The 8,532-nt window shown below is 35.6% G+C and overlaps 1 pseudogene; it reads left to right on the top strand.

Moving 5' to 3' along the window:
• The first annotated feature begins 1,996 nt into the window (after window positions 1-1,996).
• LOC113865965 overlaps window positions 1,997-8,532 on the top strand; it is an 11,627-nt pseudogene continuing 5,091 nt past the window's right edge.

Raw genomic sequence — 8,532 nt, 5'->3', positions numbered from 1 at the left:
GAGACATGGAAATAAGGGTATCGTTTCAAAGATTTTGTCTAGACAGGATATGCCTTATTTGCAAGACGGAAGATCCGTTGATATGGTCTTCAATCCATTAGGGGTACCTTCACGAATGAATGTAGGACAGATATTTGAATCCTCACTCGGGTTAGCGGGAAGTATGCTAGATAGACATTATCGAATAGCACCTTTTGATGAAAGATATGAACAAGAGGCTTCGAGAAAACTAGTGTTTTCTGAATTATATGAAGCCAGTAAACAAACATCGAATCCATGGATATTTGAACCCGAGGATCCGGGAAAAAGCAGAATATTTGATGGAAGAACAGGGAATTCTTTTAAAAAGCCTGTTCTAATGGGAAAGCCTTATATCTTGAAATTAATTCATCAAGTTGATGATAAAATACATGGACGTTCCAGTGGACATTATGCACTTGTTACGCAACAACCCCTTAGAGGAAGGGCCAAACGGGGAGGACAACGGGTAGGCGAAATGGAAGTTTGGGCCCTGGAGGGATTTGGTGTTGCTCATATGTTACAAGAGATGCTTACTTATAAATCGGATCATATTAAAGCTCGCCAAGAAGTACTCGGTACTACGATCATTGGAGGAACAATACCTAAACCTACGGATGCTCCAGAATCTTTTCGATTGCTCGTTCGAGAACTACGATCTTTGGTTATGGAACTGAATCATTTCCTTGTATCTGAGAAGAACTTCCGGATTTATAGGAAGGAAGCTTAATTGAACTGAATCAGAATTTTTATTCTATGATTGATCAGTATAAACATCAACAACTCCGAATTGGATCAGTTTCTCCTCAACAAATAAGTGCTTGGGCAAAAAAATCCTACCTAATGGAGAGATAGTTGGGGAGGTAAAAAAACCCTATACTTTTCATTACAAAACCAATAAGCCTGAAAAAGATGGATTATTTTGTGAAAGAATTTTTGGGCCTATAAAAAGTGGGATTTGTGCTTGTGGAAATTATCGAGTAATCAGAGATAAAAAGGACGATCCCAAATTTTGTGAACAATGCGGAGTAGAATTTATTGATTCTCGGATACGTAGATATCAAATGGGCTATATAAAACTGGCATGCCTAGTAACTCATGTGTGGTATTTGAAACGGCTTCCTAGTTATATCGCGAATCTTTTAGATAAACCTCTTAAAGAATTAGAGGGTCTAGTATACTGCGATGTGTGATTTGATCAAAATTCCTATTGTACAGATTCCGAATGAGAAACTGTCATTCCATTCAATTGAATTGGGATGCCCTAAATCTGACATGTCTCTTGAAATGAGTAATATGAAGCTCAGAATTATGGATGTATTGAATACTCCCAAATAAAAGGGAATTGGTCTATGGTCGATTCAGTAACAAATAAATATGAATTTCTAGCTGCACGTATCTCGTGAAAGAAAAAGAAATACTTTTTTTGTGGAATTCACTATTCCATCTTTTTTAGAAAGAACTGAAATTATGTTCTAATAAGCAAATATATCATGGTTGCAGAAGCCTATCTATCGCATATAGGCTTAAGGACATCATAGCATAACCGTCGAGGTGACGTCTGGACCTAAAAGATCAAATGGAATGATACATAGACAAGGAAATCCCTTATGAATTCCAGGATACTCCCTTTAATGAATGATTCCATTTTAGGGGATTCCCCATTCGAAGGGGGATAGACTACTCAAGAATTTTACATTTCATTTCTTTTCTGTCGTAATTGAGAATTGGATAAATAATTCAGAAAATATAAAAAAAGAAAAAGAATGCATCAATGAAATGTTGATTAGTCTTTATTGAGAACTTGAGTAAAGAGTAAACCTTTTATTTTAGATTAGGGGTTTTATAGAATTTGAAAGTGGAAACCCTTTGCTTTATCTTTATTTGGTATAACTACTTGAGCCGGATGAGAGGAAACCTTCACGTCCGATTTTGAAAGGGGGAGATCCTATTGGATTGGATCCTATCCAAATTTTTCGTTTGCTAGGCCCGTAGTTAAAAAACCCACTTTCTTACGATTACGAGGTCCATTCGAATATGAAATACAATCCTGGAAACACAGCATACCTATTTTTTTTTCTACCCAAGGTTTCGATATATTTCGAAATCGAGAAATTTCAAGTGGAGCGGGTGCTATCCGAGAACAATTAGCCGATCTGGATTTGAGAATTCTTATTGATTCTTCGTTGATAGAATGGAAAGAATTAGGAGAAGAGGGATCCATGGACAATGAAAATGAATGGGAAGATCGAAAAGTTGGAAGAAGAAAGAATTTTTTGGTTCGACGCATAGAATTAGCTAAACATTTTATCCGAACAAATATAGAACCAGAATGGATGGTTTTATGTCTCTTACCAGTTCTTCCTCCCGAATTGAGACCCATTATTCAAATAGATGGGGGTAAGCTAATGAGCTCGGATATTAATGAACTCTATAGAAGAGTTATCTATCGGAATAATACTCTTATCGATCTATTAACAACAAGTAGATCTACACCAGGAGAATTAGTAATGTGTCAGGAAAAATTGGTACAAGAAGCCGTGGATACACTTCTTGATAATGGAATCCGCGGACAACCAATGAAGGACGGTCATAATAAGGTTTACAAATCATTTTCCGATATAATTGAGGGCAAAGAGGGAAGATTTCGCGAGACTCTGCTTGGCAAACGGGTTGATTATTCGGGACGTTCTGTCATTGTCGTAGGTCCATCACTTTCATTACATCGATGTGGATTACCTCGCGAAATAGCAATAGAACTTTTCCAGACATTTCTAATTCGTGGTCTAATTCGAAAACATTTTGCTTCGAACATAGGAATTGCTAAGAGTAAAATTCGGGAAAAAGAACCGATTGTATGGGAAATACTTCAAGAAGTTATGCGGGGGCATCCCGTATTGCTGAATAGAGCCCCTACTCTGCATAGATTAGGCATACAGGCATTCCAACCCATTTTAGTAGAAGGGCGTGCTATTTGTTTACATCCATTAGTTTGTAAGGGATTCAATGCAGACTTTGATGGGGATCAAATGGCTATTCATGTGCCTTTATCTTTGGAGGCTCAAGCAGAAGCTCGTTTACTTATGTTTTCTCATATGAACCTCTTATCTCCAGCTATTGGGATCCCATTTCCGTACCAACTCAAGATATACTTATTGGGCTTTACGTATTAACGAGCGGGAATCGTCGAGGTATTTGTTCAAATAGGTATAATCCGTGTAATTGCAGAAATTCGAAAAATGAAAGAATTCGAGATAATAACTATAAGTATACGAAAAAAAAAGAACCTTTTTTTTGTAATTCCTATGATGCAATTGGAGCTTATCAACAGAAAAGAATAGATTTCGATAGTCCTTTGTGGTTCCGATGGCGATTAGATCAACGCATTATTTCGTCAAGAGAAGTTCCTATCGAAGTTCACTACGAATCTTTGGGTACCTATCATGAAATTTATGGGCATTATCTAGTAGTAAGAAGTACAAAAAAAGAAATTCGTTGTATATACATTCGAACCACTGTTGGTCATATTTCTTTTTATCGAGAAATTGAAGAAGCTATACAAGGTTTTTGCCGGACCTATTCATACAGTATATCTAATCATATAGATGGTTGATATGTAAGATAAGTAAATTTATGCTACCAGTGTGGAATTCAGGTCTCCGTGGTTCAACTAGGATCATAGTTTTAAAATTTCTACGCGAATCAAGATAAAGAAAAGGAAGTTTTCCAATCATTGACTCAAATCCATTGTCGAACCGAATCCCACTGAGTGGAATATGGAGGTACTTATGGCAGAACGAGCCAATCTAGTCTTTCACAATAAAGTGATAGGTGGAACTGCCATTAAACGACTTATTAGCAGATTAATAAACCACTTCGGAATGGCATATACATCACACATCCTGGATCAAGTAAAGACTCTGGGATTCCGTCAAGCTACGGCTACATCCATTTCATTAGGAATTGATGATCTTTTAACAATACCTTCTAAAGGATGGCTAGTTCAAGATGCTGAACAACAAATTTTTATTTTGGAAAAACATCATCATTATGGGAATGTACATGCGGTAGAAAAATTACGACAATCCATTGAGATATGGTATGCTACTAGTGAATATTTGAGACAAGAAATGAATCCTAATTTTAGGATGACCGACCCCTTGAATCCAGTCCATATAATGTCTTTTTCAGGAGCTAGAGGAAATGCATCTCAAGTACACCAATTAGTAGGTATGAGAGGATTAATGTCGGATCCACAAGGGCAAATGATTGATTTACCTATTCAAAGCAATTTACGCGAAGGACTGTCTTTAACAGAATATATCATTTCTTGCTACGGAGCCCGTAAAGGGGTTGTAGATACTGCTGTACGAACATCGGATGCTGGATATCTTACACGCAGACTTGTTGAAGTGGTTCAACACATTGTTGTACGTCGAACAGATTGCGGTACCATTCAAGGGATTTCGGTGAATATCCAGAATGGAATGATGCCGGAAATAATTTTGATACAAACATTAATTGGTCGTGTATTAGCAGACGATATATACAGAGGTTCACGATGCATTGCTGTTAGAAATCAAGATATTGGAATTGGACTTATCAATCGATTCAAAACTTTTCAAACACAACCAATATCTATTCGAACCCCCTTTACCTGTAGGAATACATCTTGGATCTGCCGATTATGTTATGGCCAAAGTCCTACTCATGGCCACTTAGTGGAATTAGGAGAAGCTGTAGGTATTATTGCGGGTCAATCTATTGGAGAACCGGGTACTCAACTAACATTAAGAACTTTTCATACCGGTGGAGTATTCACAGGGGTACTGCGGAACATGTGCGAGCGCCTTCTAATGGAAAAATTAAATTCAATGAGGATTTGGTTCATCCTACACGTACACGTCATGGGCATCCTGCTTTTCTATGTTCTATAAACTTGTATGTAACTATTGAAAGTGACGATATTATACATAATGTGATTATTCCACCAAAAAGTTTTTTATTAGTTCAAAATGATCAATATGTAAAATCGGAACAAGTGATTGCTGAGATTCGTGCGGGAACATACACTTTGAATTTGAAGGAAAAGGTTCGAAAACATGTTTATTCTGACTCAGAAGGAGAAATGCATTGGAGTACCGATGTATACCATGCATCAGAATTTAGATATAGTAATGTCCATATCTTACCAAAAACAAGTCATTTATGGATATTATCAGGAAGTCGTACAGGGTCGGTTCAGTCTCTTTTTCACTCCGCAAGGATCAAGATCAAATGAACATTCATTCTCTTTCTACTGGAGAAAGAAATATTTGTAACCTTTTAGTAAGTAATGAACAAGTAAGACATAAATTCTTTAGTTTCAATCTTTCTGGTAAAAAAGAAGGAAGGATTCCTGATTATTCAATATTGAATCAAATCATATGTATGGATTATTGTCATTTTACACATCTTGCTATTTTCCATGACACTTCGGATTTATTAGCAAAGAGGCGAAGAAATAGATTCATCATTCCATTTCCATTCCAATCGATTCAAGAACGAGACAAAGAACTAATGTCCCCTTCCGGTATCTCGATTGAAATACCAATCAATGGTATTTTTCGTAGAATAGTATTCTTGCTTATTTCGATGATCCTCAATACCGAACGCAGAGTTCAGGAATTACAAAATATAGGACTATAGGAATAAATTCCATTTTTAAAAAAGAGGATTTTTTAATTGAGTATCAAGGAGTTAAAGAATTTAAGCCAAAATACCAAATCAAAGTAGATCGATTTTTTTTCATTCCCGAGGAAGTGCATATTTTACCCGAATCTTCTTCCATAATGATACGGAACAATAGTATCGTTGGAGTAGATACACCAATAACTTTAAATATAGAAGTCGAGTAGGTGGATTGGTCCAAATGGAGAAGAAAAAAAAAAGATTGAAGTAAAAATATTTTCCGGGGATATCTATTTTACTGGAGAGATGGATAAGATATCCCGACACAGTGCCATCTTGATACCATCCGGAACGGTAAAACAAAATTCAAAGGAAGCAAAAAAAATGAAAAATTGGATCTATGTCCAATGGATCACAATTACCAAAAAAAAGTATTTTGTTTTGGTTCGACCCGTAATTCTATATGAAATAGCGGACGGTATCCATTTAGTAAAACTTTTTCCCCAAGATAGGTTCCAGGAAAGAAATGATCTGGAACTTAAAGTTATTAATTATATTCTTTCTGGAAATGGAAAATCAATTCCGGGAATTTCTAATACAAGGATTCAATTAGTTCGGACTTGTTTAGTCTTGAATTGGGATCAAGACAAAACAAGTTCTTCTATCGAAAATGCCCACGCTTCTTTTGTTCAAGTAAGTACAAATGGTTTGATTAGGGATTTCCTAAGAATTGACTTAGTGAAATCTCATATTTCATATATCAGAAAAAGAAATGATCCGTCCAGTTCAGGATTGATCTCAGATAATGAGTCGGATCGGACCTTTATCAATCCATTTTTTTCTATTTATTCGAAGGCAAAATTCAACAATCACTTAGACAAAATCACGGAACTATTCGTATGTTGTTGAATAGAAATGAGAAATGTCGATCTTTGATAATTTTGTCATCATCTAATTGTTTTCAAATAGGACCATTCAACGATAGAAAATATTACAATGGGATAAAAGAAGGAATTCAAAAAATTCAAATAGATTCCATAATTCCAATTAAGAATTTGTTTGGTCCTTTAGGAATAGCCCTTCAAGTTGCAAATTATTATTCATTTTTTCGTTTAATAACTCATAATCAGATCTTAATGAATAATAATTTGCAACTTGACAAATTAAAGGAAACTCTTCAAGTATTCAAATATTATTTAATGGACGAAAATGAGAGAATTTATAAACCTGATAGATGCAGTAATATCGTTTTAAATCCATTCTATTTGAATTGGCATTTTATCCATCACAATTATTATGAAAAAACGTTTCCAATAATAAGTCTTGGGCAATTTATTTGTGAAAATGTATGTATAGTGCAAACGAAAAATGCACCACACTTAAAATCGGGTCAAGTTCTAACTATTCAAATGGATTCTGTAGGAATAAGATCGGCTAACCCTTATTTGGCAACTCCAGGAGCAACTGTTCATGGACATTATGGAGAAATACTTTATGAAGGAGATATATTAGTTACATTTATATATGAAAAATCGAGATCTGGTGATATAACACAAGGTCTTCCAAAAGTAGAACAGGTATTAGAAGTGCGTTCAATTGATTCAATATCGATGAAGCTAGAAAGAGAGTTGACACTTGGAACGGATATATAACAAGAATTCTCGGCATTCCTTGGGGATTCTTGATCGGTGCCGAGTTAACTATAGCGCAAAGTCGTATTTCTTTGGTTAATAAAATTCAAAAAGTTTATCGATCCCAGGGAGTTCACATCCATAATAGACATATAGAAATTATTGTGCGTCAAATAACATCAAAAGTCTTGGTTTCAGAAAATGGAATGTCTAATGTTTTTTCACCCGGCGAACTAATTGGATTGTTGCGAGCCGAACGAGCGGGCCGTGCCTTGGAAGAAGCAACTTGCTACCGAGCTCTATTATTGGGAATAACAAAAACATCTCTGAATACTCAAAGTTTTATATCTGAAGCAAGTTTTCAAGAAACTGCTAGAGTTTTAGCAAAAGCCGCTCTCCGGGGTCGTATAGATTGGTTGAAAGGTCTGAAAGAGAACGTTGTTTTAGGGGGAATGATACCCGTTGGTACCGGATTAAAAGAATAATGCACCGTTCAAAGCCAAGGCAACATAACAAGATTACCTTGGAATCAAAAAAGAAAAATTTATTCGAGGACGAAATGAGAGATATTTTGTTCCACCACAGAGAATTCTTTTTTTTCATTTCAAAGAATTTATGCGATACATCAGAACAATCTAAATTTAATGATTCCTAAGAGCGGATTCATCCCCCTACCCCTAAATGCGATCATTTTTGGGGGTAGTAAAAGAAAGATAATAAAAAAAAAGAATAATAAATAGAAAAAAATGGTCTAATCATGTATCAATGGCCAATCTTCGGTAGAAGAGAAGGTTCCATCGGAACAATTTTTTATTTCTATTTCACGATACCTGGTCTTTTTTTTCTATTTTTTTTTTTTTTTTGAAAAAAAAGTGTGGGGATAAATATAAATGACAAAAAGATATTGGAACATAATTTGGAAGAGATGATGGAAGCAGGAGTTCATTTTGGCCACGGTACTAGAAATGGATCCTAAAATGGAACCTTATATATCTGCAAGCGTAAGGGTATTCATATTACAAATCTTACTAGAATGCTCGGTTTTTATCAGAAGCTTGTGATTTAGTTTTTTGACGCAGCAAGTAAGGGAAAACAATTCTTAATTGTTGGTACCAAAAAAAAAGCAGCTGATTCAGTAGCGCGGGCGGCAATAAGAGCTCGTGTCATTATGTTAATAAAAAATGGCTCGGCGGTATGTTAACGAATTGGTAAT

The sequence above is a fragment of the Abrus precatorius genome, unplaced genomic scaffold (assembly GCF_003935025.1).
Source record: "Abrus precatorius isolate BTA unplaced genomic scaffold, Abrus_2018 Scaffold0, whole genome shotgun sequence".
NCBI lineage: Eukaryota > Viridiplantae > Streptophyta > Magnoliopsida > Fabales > Fabaceae > Abrus > Abrus precatorius.
Note: the sequence above shows the minus strand (reverse complement) of the source record. Positions and strands in the feature narration are given on the sequence as shown.